The sequence below is a fragment of the Stegostoma tigrinum genome, chromosome 8, assembly GCF_030684315.1.
Source record: "Stegostoma tigrinum isolate sSteTig4 chromosome 8, sSteTig4.hap1, whole genome shotgun sequence".
Lineage (NCBI taxonomy): Eukaryota > Metazoa > Chordata > Chondrichthyes > Orectolobiformes > Stegostomatidae > Stegostoma > Stegostoma tigrinum.
This window is the reverse complement of record NC_081361.1, coordinates 88,999,867-89,016,848: the sequence shown is the minus strand read 5'-3', so window position 1 is coordinate 89,016,848 and position 16,982 is coordinate 88,999,867. Positions and strand designations below refer to the sequence as shown.

The 16,982-nt window shown below is 44.4% G+C and overlaps 2 protein-coding genes across 10 annotated transcripts in view; both read left to right on the top strand.

Moving 5' to 3' along the window:
- LOC125456253 (volume-regulated anion channel subunit LRRC8C) overlaps nucleotides 1–16,982 on the top strand; it is a 254,835-nt gene that overhangs the window by 103,131 nt on the left and 134,722 nt on the right. The window lies entirely within an intron of this gene.
- The window catches only part of LOC125456252 (volume-regulated anion channel subunit LRRC8D-like), a 178,118-nt gene that overhangs the window by 68,029 nt on the left and 93,107 nt on the right, over nucleotides 1–16,982 (top strand). For 2 of the 8 annotated variants that reach the window (XM_059648094.1, XM_048539214.2), the window contains exons 1-2: nucleotides 5,601–5,837; nucleotides 6,883–6,944. The exons of 2 other annotated variants lie outside the window; for them this stretch is intronic. The gene's annotated coding sequence lies outside the window, so the exon portion shown is untranslated. Of the gene's footprint in view, nucleotides 1–3,515; nucleotides 4,062–5,600; nucleotides 5,838–6,882; nucleotides 6,945–7,196; nucleotides 7,227–16,982 lie in introns of those variants that run through there. 4 more of the 8 variants (XM_048539211.2, XM_048539213.2, XM_048539217.2 and 1 more) reach the window with 3 other exon arrangements.

Genomic DNA, 16,982 nt, shown 5'->3' with positions numbered 1-16,982 from the left:
GGGTGAAGATAGATAAGTTCCCTGGGCCGGATGGGATTTATCCTCGGATCCTCTGGGAAGCCAGGGAGGAGATTGCCGAGCCTTTGGCATTGATCTTTAACTCGTCATTGTCTACAGGAATAGTGCCAGATGACTGGAGGGTAGCAAATGTGGTTCCCCTGTTCAAGAAGGGGAGTAAAGACAACACTGGTAATTATAGACCAGTGAGCCTTACCTCAGTTGTTGGTAAAGTGTTGGAAAAAGTTATAAGGGATAGGATTTATAATCATCTAGAAAAGAATAAATTGATTAGGGATAGTCAGCACGGTTTTGTGAAGAGAAGGTCATGCCTCACAAACCTTACTGAGTTCTTTGAGAAGGTGACCAAACAGGCAGATGAGAGTAAACCGGGTGATGTGGTGTATATGGATTTCAGCAAGGCGTTCGATAAGGTTCCCACAATAGGATATTGTACAAAATGTGGAGGAATGGAATTGTGGGAGATATAGCAGTTTGGATCGGAAATTGGCTTGCTGAAAGAAGACAGAGGGTGGTGGTTGATGGCAAATGTTCATCCTGGAGAGCAGTTACTAGTGGTGTACCGCAAGGGTCGGTGTTGGGTCCACTGCTGTTTGTCATTTTTATAAATGACCTGGATGAGGGCGTAGAAGGATGGGTTAGTAAATTTGCAGACGACACTAAGGTCGGAGGAGTTGTGGATAGTGATAAAGGATGCTGTAGGATGCAGAGAGACATAGATAAGCTGCAGAGCTGGTCTGAGAGGTGGCAAATGGAGTTTAATGCAGACAAGTGTGAGGTGATGCACTTTGGTAGGTGTAACCGGAAGGCAAAGTACTGGCTAATGGGAAGATTCTTGGTAGTGTAGATGAGCAGAGAGATCTCAGTGCCCATGTACACAGATCCTTGAAAGTTGCCACCCAGGTTGACAGGGCTGTTAAACAGGCATACAGTGTTTTAGCTTTTATTAATAGAAGGATCGAGTTCCGGAACCAAGAGGTTATGCTGCAGCTGTACAAAACTCTGGTGCGGCCGCACTTGGAGTATTGCGTACAGTTCTGGTCACCGCATTATAAGAAGGATGTGGAAGCTTTGGAAAGGGTGCAGAGGATGATTTACTAGGATGTTGCCTGGTATGGAGGGAAGATCTTACGAGGAAAGGCTGAGGGACTTGAGGCTGTTTTCATTAGAGAGAAGAAGGTTGAGAGGTGACTTAATTGAAACACATAAAATAATCAGAGGGTTAGGTAGGGTAGATAGGGAGAGCCTTTTTCCTAGGATGGTGACGGCGAGCATGAGGGGGCATAGCTTTAAATTGAGGGTTGAAAGATATAGGACAGATGTCAGAGGTAGTTTCTTTACTCAGAGAGTAGTAAGGGAATGGAACGCTTTGCCTGCAGCGGTAATTTAAAGATTCGCCAATTTTAGGTACATTTAAGTCATCATTGGATAAGCATATGGATGTACATGGAATAGTGTAGGTTAGACAGACTTGAGATCGGTATGACAGGTCGGCACAACATCGAGGGCCGAAGGGCCTGTACTGTGCTTTAATGTTCTATGTTCTGTGTTCTATGGTTGACAGTCTTTTGGGGGGTGGGGGCGGAATCAGGAGGTGATTTACACGCTGCAGTATTCCTAGCCTCTGACCTGCTTTTGGAACTGCTGTGTTTGTGTCGTGAGTCCAGTCAAGTTTCTGGTCAATGCCAACTCCAAAGAATAGTGTTCAGGTATGGATGTGAACTGCATTAGTATCTAAGGAGTTGTGAATGATGCTGAAGATTTATGCAATCATGAGTAAATCTCTCCATTTGCACCTTATAAGTCAGTTGATGAAGCAGTCGATGATGGCAGGGTTTAGGGCACTGCCCTGAGCTGTATTAGGTAGAGTCAAGGCTCACATGAAACGACAAAAACAGCAGCATTGACCTTGAGAGCCACATGGTTTGTTTCTGCTCTATAACTGGCATGTGGCATGACAATTTCATAAATTACAATGCTTGCACGGCAGAAACTGATAAGTCGGCAATAAATGGTCTGTCAGTCTTCAATGCTCCACACAGCTGACTTTTACAGCTGTAATCCAATTCCAGATGTTGTCTCCCCTCACGTACCTGTTTAGCTTATGCACCTAATTAATGCATCTACAGTATTCACCTTAAGACATTTTACTGGGGGATGTTCCACATTCTAAGCACACTCAATGCAAAGAGGTTTCTCCAGAATTCTTTTTCGGTGACCAACTCATCTTTAAGACCAGGTGTAGGGCTGGATGATCACAGCAGGTCAAGCAGCATCAGTGGAACAGGAAAGCTTTCCTGCTCCTCTGATGCTGCATGGCCTGCTGTGTTCATCCAGCTCTACACCGTGTTATCTCAGATTCTCCAGCATCTGCAGTTCCTACTGTCTTTTCTTTAAGACCCTTACTTTTGTACCCCTTTCCACTCCTACATTGATTCTCCATACCCAGCCTGTTAATGGCGATTGCCATTTTAAAAGTCAACCTGCAGCCTTTCAAATCCATCCTGATGGTAAGTTCCTGGTAGCAGGGACCTGTGAGTTACACCACACGAAAGTGTGCATGTGACAAATGGATATGGACACTATATTCATCTTGATCTTGAGTGTGCCCATACAAAACAGCTTGGCAACTCTCATTGTCTAGGCCAGTGCTTTACAGTAAGCCTCATTGTTATTTAGGAAGTATTTAATTATGCCCTTGCAGAAGGCAGGCTATGGGGCAAGTGCTGGAACATGAGTTTCAAATAGAATTCCTACGGTGTGGAAACAGGCCATTCAACCCATCAAGTCCACACCGACCCTGCAAACAGCATCCCAGGCTCCACCCCACCCTGTCCCTGAAACCTTGCATATGCCATAGATAATCCACCTAGCCTGCACATCCCTGGATGGTTAGTTAGGTGTAAAGCTGGATGAACACAGCAGGCCAAGCAGCATCTCAGGAGCACAAAAGCTGACGTTTTGGGCCTAGACTCTTCATCAGAGAGGGGGATGGGGTGAGGCTTCTGGAATAAATAGGGAGAGAGGGGGAGGTGGACCGAAGATGGAGAGAAAAGAAGATAGGTGGGGAGGTAGGGAGGGGATAGGTCAGTCCAGGGAAGACGGACAGGTCAAGGAGGTGGGATGAGGTTGGTAGGTAGGAAATGGAGGAGTGGCCTTGAGGTGGGAGGAAGGGATGGGTGAGAGGAAGTACAGGTTAGAGAAGCAGGGACGAGCTGGGCTGGTTTTGGGATGCAGTGGGGGAAGGGGAGATTTTGAAGCTGGTGAAGTCCACATTGATGCCATTGGGCTGCAGGGTTCCCAAGCAGAATGTGAGTTTCTGTTCCTGCAACCTTCGGGTGGCATCATTGTGGCACTGCAGGAGGCCCATGATGGACATGTCGTCTAAAGAATGGGAGGGGGAGTTAAAACGGTTCGTGATTGGGAGGTGCAGTTGTTTAGTCTCACTTTCAATATGTTACCTTTGTGAATTTCTTGCGGTGGAGAACTGTAATTTCATTCTGATCTCTAACAGTAGAGCTGCGGTTTTGCGCCTCCTGTTATCCGCATGTGAGTGTGGGCACAGAGGAATGATTTAGCAGACACCCGATAGGGGTGCTCGGGCAGCGGAAAGCCATCGCTAGTCATTTTGCAAAGCCGGTGAGACAGAGAAATCGTAGAAATGAACAGCAGCACTCAGTACCAATTCACAGCACGGACTGCAGTTAGAAAGTGACTGAGGGCTGAGGATGGAGCAGTATGTAAGAATGTTCGCTCTGCCAGTTTTACAGTGCACCGTTTCACTTCTACTTCACATCATTTCCAATCTGGATTGCCAACCCGATTCGCACTCCAGGAACATTTAGAATTTCCTCGACCTCTCTCGAAGGATTAAAACTCAAATCGTCTAATTGCATTGGGTTGGCCCGTGGTATTGTGCCTTTTATCAGTCGTGTTGGATCGCATCTGGCGGGTTTTTTTTAAAACGAAGAGTTTCCCTTGAGAGGGAAATCCCTGCCAGATCTCACGGAAACGTAGTGGCGGCACTTAGAAAGATCTCCCAGGTTAGTCAGGGATTTGTACAATTCTTGTACAGTAGTATTTATTCAGATTTTTTTGTTTAAAAGCATATAGGCAATTTGCGTTTAAATCAGGCTCTTCCGTTTAGAGAAATTAGAAAATAGATTTGTTTGTAACTATCAATGTCAAGGATTTTAAAACAAAATTAAACTAATGCGGTAATGCATTGCAATGACTCAGTGGCGTGTGGTTGTGGTTTATGTGTAAACCTGCATTGGTGATAGCCTTTCTAGGCCTGATTATTAAACTTATTGCTTCCCGTCTCCTCCTTTTACATTTTGCCACTGTCAGCTTAAATGTCTGTGCATGCATTTTATTTTGCATTAAGCTTGCCGGCCGGCCTGTACAACACAGCTTTCCTGACCCCTGTACTTTACAGTGCAGCACCACTCCCGTTCACAAAACAAATACTGCGAATTATGTTAGAACACGGATGTTATTTAATTGGCCCCTAGAATTCTTATCCCAAGTGCTCCGGCCGAAGTTTTGGCACCAACCCCTCGTTAAAAGGCTTCCACTCCCACTATGACCCGTTGGCTGTAGTTCGCCTCATCGTCTACCCTCCACCCAAATAAAATAACACAAGGGGGGAATTGCACCAGACTTTGTGGTGTTCATGAATCTCACTTTCACCTTAAAACAGCACTGGGGGAAAAAAAATAGATGTGACAGTCTGAGCCCTGGGGGCAATGATGTCGGACTGTTTCAATCAAACACTGATGAGTGACAGTCAACATCCGCCCTCAGAAATTTGAGCCTCTGTGTATCTTACCTTGTTATTGTCAGCAGCGACCAAACATAGTGGCAGCAGGGCAAGGGGAGGGGGGAGAGAGAGAGAGAAAAAGCATGTTTCTTTTAACTTTTGGGGCATTTCATAACCTTCCTTTCAATATTCAGGTTGCAAAGTTGTGTGTGTGTGAGAGAGAAGGGGGTGCTTATTGTAACCTGTCTGTGCGCGTAAAGCTGATTATTTCTTCCCCTCTTATGAAACGTTTGCCTGGTGGCGGGGTAAATAACACAATGCCCCTCACACTGCATGCAGACCCAGTTTGCTGCAGTAACCAGCCGGTGAACTCGGAGATGCTGCCTGCAAGTCAAAGCGCCTGCCTCTCTCTCTCTCTCTCTGGGATTACACCAAACGTGGCAAGAGCCGGTCGACTCCGACTGAAACAGGTTCTGACTAGTCAAACCGCGCCTGTCAGCCAACCCGAGCATGGAGCCTTTTTTTAAAGAAACATGAAATTCCCCCCATCTTGCCCCTCCCCATTCAAAGAAAAAGTAGAAACTTGGGATACGAAAGGAAAAGCTTAATAATGATTCCGACCTAGGCGTAAAGCAGATTCCAGCATAATTATTTTTTAAAAATGTCTGTGCAATAAAACTGAGCTGGTTTACTGGTGGTGCCTCTTTGTGTCACATTAGAGAATAAGGAAGCTTGTGTGTTTTTGTATTAAATCCCCCCACAACCGTCTCCCTACACTTGCTTATTGGTCTTTAGTGAATTTTGTGCGTGTGTGTGTGTGAATAGGAAGTAAACAGGGACTCAGCGTCATTAAAAAGGAGCAGAAAAAAAGGGGAAAGAATGGATTTGACCGCCCGCCTCCTCCTGCTTCTTTCACACGGGAGGGGAGCGCTCCGCTCCGGTTAGAGAGAGACACCTCATTCACTCACTCCCTCAGACAGACGGAGAGAGAGGGGATACAGAAAGAGAAAGCTAGAGGCAGCGACAACTCCCCAGCATTGCCTGGCCCGGCCACTCGGTAAGTACACAGCCAAGACTGCAGAGAAATGTTTTGCTACAGCCATCTCTGCCCATTGTGGCTCCATGCTGCATCAAAGCCGGCTGCCTCCACCGCTGATCTTAAACTATTAGTTTCCCCCCTCTCTTCACAGCAGCTTTTTTATAGTATGGGGGTTGGGGGGGGGGGTAAGCCTGTAGAAGGGAGGTGGGAAGGGAGAGAAGAAGCCTCTGGTTTAGATGGAGATTTGAGTTTGTGTCTGCCTCCTTGCTTATGGCGGTTATAGCAATGTGAATGGAGCCCGCAGTGAGCTTTACCCACTGTCTCCAGTAGCTTTTCCAGCCACATTTTTACCAAATCAAACCGGGACTACAGACTGACCTAAAGGGCGAATTGCGTCATATTTTGCTGATTTGAGGGGAATGAAAGGTGTCAGCCGGTTCAATGCAGTTGAGTTTTGTTGAGGTTTCGCTTTTTTTTAAACTTGACTTTCGTCGACTTGTGTTTTTTTGTGGAGGAAATTTTTTGGGGGTGGAATTTCAGGCTTAGGGCAGAATGACCTATGCCCCAGAACATAGTGTACTTGAAGCGGATTTTTTTTTCTGTGTCTATCGCTTAACCAAACCTACCGGCTACCGTTAATTTGCAACTTTGAAGAAAATGTGCATTAATCCGAATTGTTATCGCAAAAGGAAACAATTTACCAGACCCATGCAAAACTTACGGTGGCAAATTGTGTGTTCTCAAGGGGTTTATAGTTTAGAAGTTGCTACAATATAGTCCTGACCAGTTTATTTTCCTCGGATTTTTTTCAAAGGTTGAGACAATGTGTTGCCTTCATTATGTGAAACTTAACCAACATCTTCAAGTATTCCTGGGGGTTTAATGATGTACAATAGCCGTAGACTAACTCTGTTACTTAGTAGAGTGTGTGGATGGCTCGTTATGGGGATCAGAATTCTCAATTTTCCAAGATTCTTTTAAGGGAAGGAAGGGGAGAAAGTTGATGAGGAAGTCATTTGGCCTCTGAACTTTGCCCAAGTACTTTTCTTCCAATCCTGCACAGAACAGTAGACGTCGCAAGTACTGCCGGCCGCCATTCGTCAGAATGTTGATACTTTGGACGAGGTATTTGACTTGTAAGATTTACTTTTTGAAATAAATCTGTGACGGTCTCCATCACTGCTTCCCTTAGAAAGTCTCATTTGTATTCCGATTGATGAGCCCTATGCAAATTATTTCTAAAGGTTGATCATTGACACTTTTTTTAAGCTTCTCATAAAGCCAATGATCCTGTATGCTATTTAACAACCTTCTCAATTATCCTGCTACCAGCCGAAATTTGTGCCATTTAATATTTTGACATACCGAATGTAGGTCCTTCAATTTCCACCTGTCGACTGTAGAGTTGTAAGTTTGTTTTATCTTGTACATCATGCCATTTTTGTTTGGGTTGGCTGTTCTTTTGAGCTTCTCGGTTAACTTTTTTCTAAGAACTGTGTCACCTATATTGTGGCACGAAATGAAAATAATTTCTGTCCATCAACTGTGCTGTTCTGACTAGGCACCTTAATCTTTTACTTAAAACAAATCAAAATAGGAATCACCAGGCACACAATAGATTTGTTAGCCTCTGGGAATAACAGACAAGCCTCCAATTTAGACTTGAACTCTGCTTCAGTCTGGTGAGGCAAGGGATTAACAGGCTTATTTTAGAATCTGAAGGGAAAGCAGATGAGCAAAAAATAACAAAGTTATCATCTGAATGATTGAGAGATGATGTAACATGTCATCTGTTATGCAGTGGGAAGAAGCAGTAAAGAAACAAAGAATATGTAAATAAGGTGAGACACTGAGAGGTTTATTTCCCCCAGGAGAAAGCAAAATAATGAAAAGTGCAAGACTAAGGAAGCCTGCATATCAGGATTGGAAGTATAAAAGAGATTGTCAATAAAGTGCATTTTCATTTTCCAACTCTAAAAGAGCGAGAACAGGTTCCTGCTGCTTGTTGTCTCTGCTCACATCCACCAACATTCAGTTCAGGAGCTTTTCTGTCACTCCCTTTCCCTCCCCGTCGCCAATAAACCCTGTCTTCCAGATCAACCTAAAATCATCAGCAACTTTTGCTTGTCAAAAAAAAGAGAACCTTATTCAGATTGATAGGTGCTAATGGTTAAAATTTTAATTGGGTCTGTTTAAAATATTATGCTTGATCTTGCCATGACATTGAAAGTGACGGAACCACGTGCCGTTCTTTTTCAAGTTTAGTTCCCTTCATTCAATACATGGGTTGATCCCCTTGCAAATATACAAAAGTATAATTTTGTTGCTATTTAGTTTCTTCATACCAACTGTTTTCTGACTTCTAAGTAACAGTATGAAAAGAATTTTGAAAAGCAGTCATTACCTAGTATGCAATAACTGGTAATACTGACAGTCCATGTGCTTTTCTTTAAATAGATGACACCCAAATGAAAAAGGATCAATATTCAATCCACTTATGGTATAATGTGCTGCTCTGTTAGGTAACTTGTGTTGTTAAAACTTGCTTTAAACCTCAAACAACTAAAGTAATACTTGCCTCTTTTATTTTCTATTTCTAAAGTAACATTTTATTACCCTTAAGTGTGAGTGCCATTTAGTTTTCACAGTTTCCTTTTACACAGGGCATCATATTTCAAACAACGCCAGCATCCTGTGCATTCTTGAGGTAGAACTTCATTAGTGGTGAATGCATCTGGTTAATCCTTCTGGCCCTGAATTCTGCACCCCACAGATATGTTTCAAGACCACTGAGATAACACGGTGTGAAGTTGGATGAACGCAGCAGGCCAAGCAGCATCAGAGAAGCAGGAAAGTTGACGTTTCAGGTCGAGACCCAGGAAAGGGATTCTAAAATAAATAGGGAGACAGGGGGAGGCGGATAGAAGATGGATAAAGGGGAAGATAGGGTGAGAGGAGACAGACAGGTCAAAGAGGTGGGGTTAGAGCCAGCAAAGTGAGTGTAGGTGGGGAGTTAGGGAGGGGATAGCTTGGTCCAGGGAGGGTGCACAGGTTAAGGGGGTGGGATGAGGTTAGTGGTTAGGAGATGGGGGTGGGGTTTGAGGTGGGAGGAATGGTTAGGGAGACTCCCTGATGGTTGTCTCTGCCTGCTCCTGCCCCACTGAACTCATCTCCACCTATCTGGACTCCTTTTTCTCCCCCTTGGTCCAGGAACTCCCTACCTACGGCTGTGACACCACCCATGCCCTCCACCTCCTCCAGAACTTCCAATTCCCTGGTCCCCAACACCTCATTTTCACCATGGACGTCCAGTCCCTATGCACCTGCATTCCGCATGGAGATGGCCTAAAGGCTCTCCGCTTCTTCCTGTCCTGCAGGCCTGACCAGTTCCCCTCCATTGGATACCCTCATCCGCTTAGCCAAACTCGTCCTCACCCTCAACAACTTCTCCTTCAATTCCTCCCACTTCCTACAGATAAAGGGGTGGCCATGGGTGCCTGCATGGGCCCAAGCTATGTCTGCTTTTTCGCAGGATATGGAGAACAATCCCTTCTCCAAAGCTAACTGGTCCTGCCCACCATCTCTTCCACTGTTACATTGATGACTGTTTCGGCACCATCTCGTGTTCCCATGAGGAGCTTGAACATTTCATCCACTTCTCTAACACCTTCAACCCAACCTTAAAAGTTATCAAGGACCATCTCTGACACCTCTCTCTCCTTCCTGGACCTCTCTGTCTCCATTTCAGGCATCCACCTGGAAACCAATATCCACTTTAAACCTACCGACTCTCATAACTACCTAGAATACTCCTCCTCCCACCCACCTTCCTGTGAAAAGGCCATACTCCATCACCCATTCACAATTCCTTCGCCTCTGACATCTGCTCCTGAGATGAGGCATTCCATTCCTGAACATTCCAGATGTCGTTTTATTTTAAGGACTGCAACTTCCCCTTCACAGTGATCGAAAATGCTCTTGACCGTGTCTCCCGCATTTCCCGCAACTCATCCCTCACACCCCCTATCTGCAATAATAACCATAACAGAATCCCCATCGTCCTCATGTACCACCCCGCCAACCTCCAAATCCAACGCCATCTGCAATCTGACCCCACCACCAAAGACAATTTTCCATCCCCACCCTTATGTGCTTTCCGGAGGGACCACTCTCTCCATGACTCCCTACCAGCCCAGCTCATCCCCTCCTCCCACTGCATCCCAAAACCAGCCCAGCTTGTCCCCGCTTCCCCAACCTGTTCTTCCTCTCACCTACCCCCTCCTCCCACCTCATGCCGCACCTCCATCTCCTACCTACTAACCTCATCCCGCCTCCTTGACCTGTCCGTCCTCCCCGGACTGACCTATCCCCTCCCTACCTCCCCACCCATACACTCCTGTCCATCTTCGGTCCGCCTCCCCCCCCCCCCCCCCCCCCCCCCCCGATTTATTCCAGAACCCTCTCCCCATCCCCTTCTCTGATGAAGGGTCTAGGCCCGAAATGTCAGCTTTTGTGCTCCTAAGATGCTGCTTGGTCTGCTGTGTTCATCCAGCTTCACACTTTTTATTATCTTGGATTCTCCAGCATCTGCAGTTCCTATTATCACTGGTACAGATTGTATAGTATGGTTTAGGTAAGAGACGTTGGATACTTGTGATACTAATGAGATGTGGATGCTGAAATAGTGATCAGAAGGGACAAGATCAGGAACTAGTCTGTTAGGAGGTTGGTGAAGAAAGTGGGATCATTGTAGGAAATAGCTAGAAAGAGTTTGAAATGGTATCATCGTTTGTTGCAAGGAGAGTGAAGAATTGTGATGGCATGTGTAATAGGCATGGATGTCAGGAAGGAAGAGAGGAGGAGGTCCTAGGCCAGATTGAGAGATGTGATGGCAAGAGGCTTACATGCAGTGGATGGAAGGAGGAATGGGTAACTGCTGGGAGATGATGGAGAAGAGTGTTCAACCAGCATTGTAGTAACCCTAAGTAAAATGGAAGAAGCAAAAAGGGGAGGCATTCTATCCCATCACTTAGTTACTTGTGATGGATATACAGGGATGATAAGTCTTCACTGATGCTTTTAAACTTTCTATAGAATTATTGCTGCCCCAAAAACACCAATCAAATAGGCTTGCCTTTTTATCTTAGGTGCTTAGAAGGGTTAAAGAAGTTGTGTAATTTTTCAAAAAAGACTTAATACTTTTGTTTGCTACCTTTTGTGCCTTTGAGATGCAAGGTATGCAAATAAGGAAGATTAAAATACATACGTTTTGAATTTTGACCAAGTGGCATGTGTATTTTGGTCTATGTATGAGGTTATTAATTATTAACTTGTCAGTATTTTTGGAGCCTGATTTTTTTTAAAAAAACTTTGGTACAAGAGGAACTCTCCAAGGGTAATAATGGGATTTGTTGGCAGTGGGACGATTTGATGAGTAGACAGTGGAAACATCGATGGGCATTGGTTTGCTTCCTGTGTAGAAGGATCAGTTTCTTTTTTGCTTTGGGGGAAAATATATAGCTTGGAAAACATTTTTGTGGGCAGGTCAGGGATGGTGTGGTTCACAGAATTTGAGGAATTGTTATGGCACAGGCTGAGCAGCCTGTTTCTATCATGACAGCACTGGCTCTTCGAATGAGCATCATTACATCTTGCTCAACTTCTGGACCCAAATTCTGTAGTCCACATTCAGCCGTAAGGTTGAAGTTATATGTATGAAACTATTTCGCATAGAGACAAGAGTTAGTTTGAAACTGTTATAAAATAGGTTACTTCCGTGTAAGGATTTTACTGTGACCAGAGGTACTTGGTTAGAGCTCTGACAGTGTTATTTGAACTGAGAAAGCTGAAGCTGACTTGTGTGACTAATCAAGGAAGAAGCTCCCAAACAAACACTGGGAATTAAAAGAAACTGTTCAGTTAAACCTACCGAAGTGATTGAGAAGCAAGCGAACATTGGTGTTTTGAATACTGTAACATAATGGCTAAATGCAATTGTATTTTTACTGTGTTCTAAATCTTTCAAATTGTGTTTTTAGCGTTGTAAAGCATGGAATGGACCCGTTGGTCCAACTCGTCCATTGCTGACCAGATATCTTTAATTAGTTTAGTCCCATTTGCCAGCATTTGGCCCATATGCCTATTAAACCCAGCCTAATCATATACCTACCCAGATGCCTTTTAATTGTTGTTGTTGTAATTGTACTAGCCTCCACCACTTCCTCTGGCAGCTCATTCCATACATGCACCACCCTCTATGTGACAAAGTTGCCCCTCAGACCCCTTTGAATTCTTTCCCCTCTTATCTTAAAAACTATGCCCTCTAGTTTTGGACTCCCCTATCCTGAGGAGAAAACCTTTTAGTTATTCACCCTATCCATAACCCTAATGATTTTATAAACCCCTATAAGGTCACCCCTCAGCCTCCACTCCAGAGAAAATAGCCCCAGCCTAATACCTCGGTTTATTCTCTGCTTTATCTTTATCGGAATGAACTTCTGTTTTTTATTGTTAAAACAAAAGCTGCAGCATTCCATTTCAGTGAAAGGCAAACTTGTTAAATGTTTAACAATCATATCAAGCTAGGCTTCAGTTTGGCCTTTGACCCTAGTTTAAGCAGGGAACGTAATGATATTTGTTCCAGTTATCATTTAATGTGCAGGTTTTGACTACTGTTGGAATAATTTTCATCCCTTTGTGTTTTTGTAGTGAACGTACTAGACAAATAGATAAAACCTAACTGGGCTACATTTTAAGTCATCATGGTTTGTTTGCAGGCATGGACTATTGTGCTGTCTGGTGGTCTCTAAAATATTTATTGTGATTTTGTACAAAGTTCAGTGAAACACAGGTTTTGCAGCTGGTCTACTGATTATTGAAATATGATAGCGTAAGTAATAAGAACAAGGCTAGGCCTTTCAAGCCCCTGAGCCGGCCACACCACTCAATAAAATCCATGCTGATCATCTTCCTCCTCAACTCCATTCTCTTGCTATACAGTTTTGATTACCTTCATGTCTAAGAGTCAGTTGATTGTGAGCATGAATATACTGAACGACTGCATGCCCATAACTCTCTGGAGTAGACGTTTGGTTTGTGGAGGGATTAATGGTAATATCATTGGACTAGAGGGCCAGAAAGCTGAGCTAATATTTTGGGGGCAAGTGTTCAAATCCCACTGTGATAGGTGGTAAATTTGGAATGAAAAGCTAGCTTTTGATTTAAAAAAAAAGACATTCATGGAGTGTGAACATTGCTGGCTAGACCTGCATTTATTGCTCAGAGGGCAGTTCAGAGTCAACCATATTGCCGTGGGTCTGGAGACACAAGTCGGCCAGAGCAGATAAGAATGGAAGATTCTTTCCCTAAAGGACATTGGTGAGCCAGATGGGTTTTTCATGAAATCAACAATGGATTCATGGTCATCATTAGCCTTTTTAATTCCAGATTTTTATTGAATTCAAATTCCATCAACTGCCACAATGGTATTGAATCCCAGGTCCCTGGAACATTACCTGGGTCTCTGGGTTAGCAGTCCAGCGACAATATCGTTAGGCCATCAGCTCCCCCATGGTGACCATGTTGATGATCATAAAATCCATTGGGTTCACTAATGCCTTTCAAGAAAGGATGGCAGATTTCCTTCTCTTCTCAGAGAGAGGATCTTGATCGGTGCAGGCTTGGAGGGCCAATGGGCCTGTTCCTATGCTGTAATTTTCTTTATTCTTTGTCTGGCCTAGATGTAACCATATTGTCTGAAGTTGACTCTTGCCTAGCAATGCCTACATCTCATGAACAGATTTTTCAAAACATTGTTTAGAATGCTTTCCAATGATTGCTAATCCCTTTGAACATGGCATTAGGAGCAAAAGTAGACAACTCAGCCCTTTGTTTATATTGGCCTGTTCCATAAGATCATTCCTGACTTTTTTTGGTTTCGATTCTACATTTAAGACCTACCCTGATTAACCTTTGATTCTCTTTGCTAATAAAAATCTACCTTAACCCTACAAATAATCAATGATAATAAGGTGTACAGCTGGATGAACACAGCAGGCTGAGCAGGAAGGCTGACGTTTTGGACCTAGACCCTTCTTCAGAAATGGGGAAGGGGAAGGGGGTTCTGAAATAAATAGGGAGAGAGGGGGAGGTGGATAGAAGATGGACAGAGGAGAAGATAGGTGGAAAGGAGACAGACTGGTGCTACTATCTCTGAAATAATCAATTACCCTGTTTACTGAGGCAGAGTTCTAAAGTTGCACAGAGGGGTGGAAAAATCCTCACTTTTGCCCTAAAAGTAGGGGGACTCTTCCTCCGTGCCCCCCCCCCCCCCCCCCCCCACCGCGCCCCCAGGTTCTAAAGCAGTGTCGCTCAAGAAATGAACTGACTCTCAAGAGTAAACCTCCTTTCCATGCCCATCTTGTCAAGACATTCAGGATGTCATAACTTTCAATCCCATCACCCTTCGTGCTTTTAAACTCTGCCCATCTATTCATTAACTCCCCTGAACCACTTATAATGTATTTATATCCTTCCTTTAACTTAAGAAAGTAACACTGCATGCAGTATTTAAGATGTGGTCTTACTATTGTCATATATACCTAAAGCACAATTGCCTTTCCTCAATTTAAAACCGAAAGAACGGCAGCTGCTGTAATTCAGGAACAAAAATAGAAATTGCTGGAAAACCTCAACAAGTCTGGCAGTATCTGTAGACAGAAATTGAGGTTAACGTTTCAGGTCCAGTGACCCTTCCTGAGCTCTGAAGAAGGGTCACTGGACCTAAAATGTTAAAACTGATTTCTCTCTGCAGTTGCTGCCAGACCTGCCGAGTGTTCCCGGCAATTTCTGTTTTTGTACCTTTTCTTCATTATACAGCTCCTCTTGTATTAAAATACAGCATTCCTAGCCACCTAAATCACTTGCAGTACCTGCGTACTAACTTTTTGTGGCTCATAGTTGAACACCTGGATTCCTCTGCATCTCAGAAATATGCAGTTGTTCTCTTTTGTATAATGCACTTATTATTTTTCCTATCAAAGCCAATAACTTCAAATACTGTCTCTTTCAGGCTTCTGCCCATTCACCTTTTGTCTACATTAGTCTTCTTTCTTGTTCTGTCATCTTCACAACATACTTTCCTTTCTGTCTTTGTGTCTTTTGCAAATTTAGCCACCAGGCCTCAATCCTCCCATCTCAGTCATTGACATAAGTTGGTTAAAAGTTGAGGGTCCAGCATAAACACATGCAGGAGCCCACTTGTTGCATCCTGCGAGCTGAGAAAAGACCGATTTGCTGTGATTCTCTCTGCTATCCAGCCATTCTCAATCTACACTTAGATGTTGCCCCTTACACAGTGAGCTCCTACTTTACACTTTTTAAGTGCAGTCTTTATCACTGCCTTCTGGAATTCTCAGTATATTATATCAGTGGGCTCCTTTTTATCCACAGCACATTTACTCCTTCAGAAAATTTAGATAAATTGTTCAAACATTATTTCCCTTTTTCTAAACCATGCTGGTTTTGTCCAGTGCTCAGTAGCACCCTCCTTAATGAATTTCTAACACCTTGCTTGTAACAGATATCAAGCTGACTGACCTATAGATTCCTGTTTCCTTCCCGCCTGCCTCCTTCCTTCCCACCTTGAACAGATGGGTTATATTTGCTACAAAAGAGATTTTCTCCTCTTGCTGTACCTGAATAGTTTATCTTTCATCCTAACACAGCTTCTCAGCATTCACCCCATCAAACTGTAAGAATTTTATAGACTCTAAATAGCAGAGACCATGAGTCTATTCTATTCATTTACCAGTCCCGGATAACCCCCTCCCACCTGCAATCAGTTGAGTGAACTTTCTTTGCACCTTTTGAAGTTTTGGCTAAGGACACTAGAATTCCATGTAGTACATTTAAGATGTGATCTCCCCAAAACACAATGTAACTGTTGTAATTTGTATTTCTGACTCCTTGCAATAAGACTTGCATATAATTTTACATTCCTAATTGCTTGCTGTACTAATGTTTTCCTTCTATATAAGGATACCCAGCTCCTTCTGTATGTGACTTATGTCTTGTTGGGGGGGGGGGGGGGGGGGGGGGAAGAAATGTCATTTCCTGAAGCACACAACTGAGAGTCAAAGCTTTGACTGGTTAGATGGGCCTGGAACCACAAACAACCAGAAAGGCGCACACTGTTTAGGAATTGTATCAGAGATAATGGGAACTGCAGATGCTGGAGAATCCGAGATAACAAAGTGTGAAGCTGGATGAACACAGCAGGCCAAGCAGCATCTTAGGAGCACAAAAGCTGACATTTCGGGCCTAGACCCTTCATCAGAAATGGGGGAGGGAGCGAAGGGGAGGCAGATCGAAGATGGATGGAGGAGACAGACAAGTTAAAGAGGTGGGGATGGAGCCAGTAGAGGTGAGTGTAGGGAGGGGATAGGTCAGTCTGGGTAGGACAGACAGGTCAAGGGGGCAGGATGAGGATAGTAGGAAGGAAATGGCGTTGCAGCTTGAGGTGGGATGAGGGGATAGGTGAGACGAAGAACAGGTTAGGGAGGCAGGGACAAGCTGGCCTGGTTTTGGGATACAGTAGGGGAGGGGAGATTTTGAAGCTTGTAAAGTCCACATTGATAGCATTGGGCTGCAGGGTTCCCAAGTGGAATGAATTGCTGTTCCTGCAATCTTCGGGCAGCATCAATGTGGCACTGCAGGAGGCCCAGGATAGACATGTCATCTAAGGAATGGGAGGGGGAGTTGAAATGGTTCACGACTGGGAGGTGCAGTTGTTTATTGCGAACCGAGCGTAGGTGTTCTGCAAAGTGGTACCCAAGCCTCCGCTTGGTTTCCCTGATGTAGAGGAGGCCATAACAGGTACAGTGGATGCAGTATACCATGTTAGCAGATGTGCAGGTGAACATCTGCTTAATATGGAAAGTCATCTTGGGACCTGGGATGGGGGTGAGGGTGGAGGCATGGGGGCAGGTGTAGCACTTCCTGCGGTATCTGCAATCCGACCCTACCACCATAGACATTTTTCCATCCCCACCCTTGTCTGCTTTCCGGAGGGACCACTCTCTCCGTGACTCCCTTGTCCGCTCCACACTCCCCTCCAACCCACCACACCCAGTGCTTTCCCCTGCAACCGCAGGAAGTGCTACA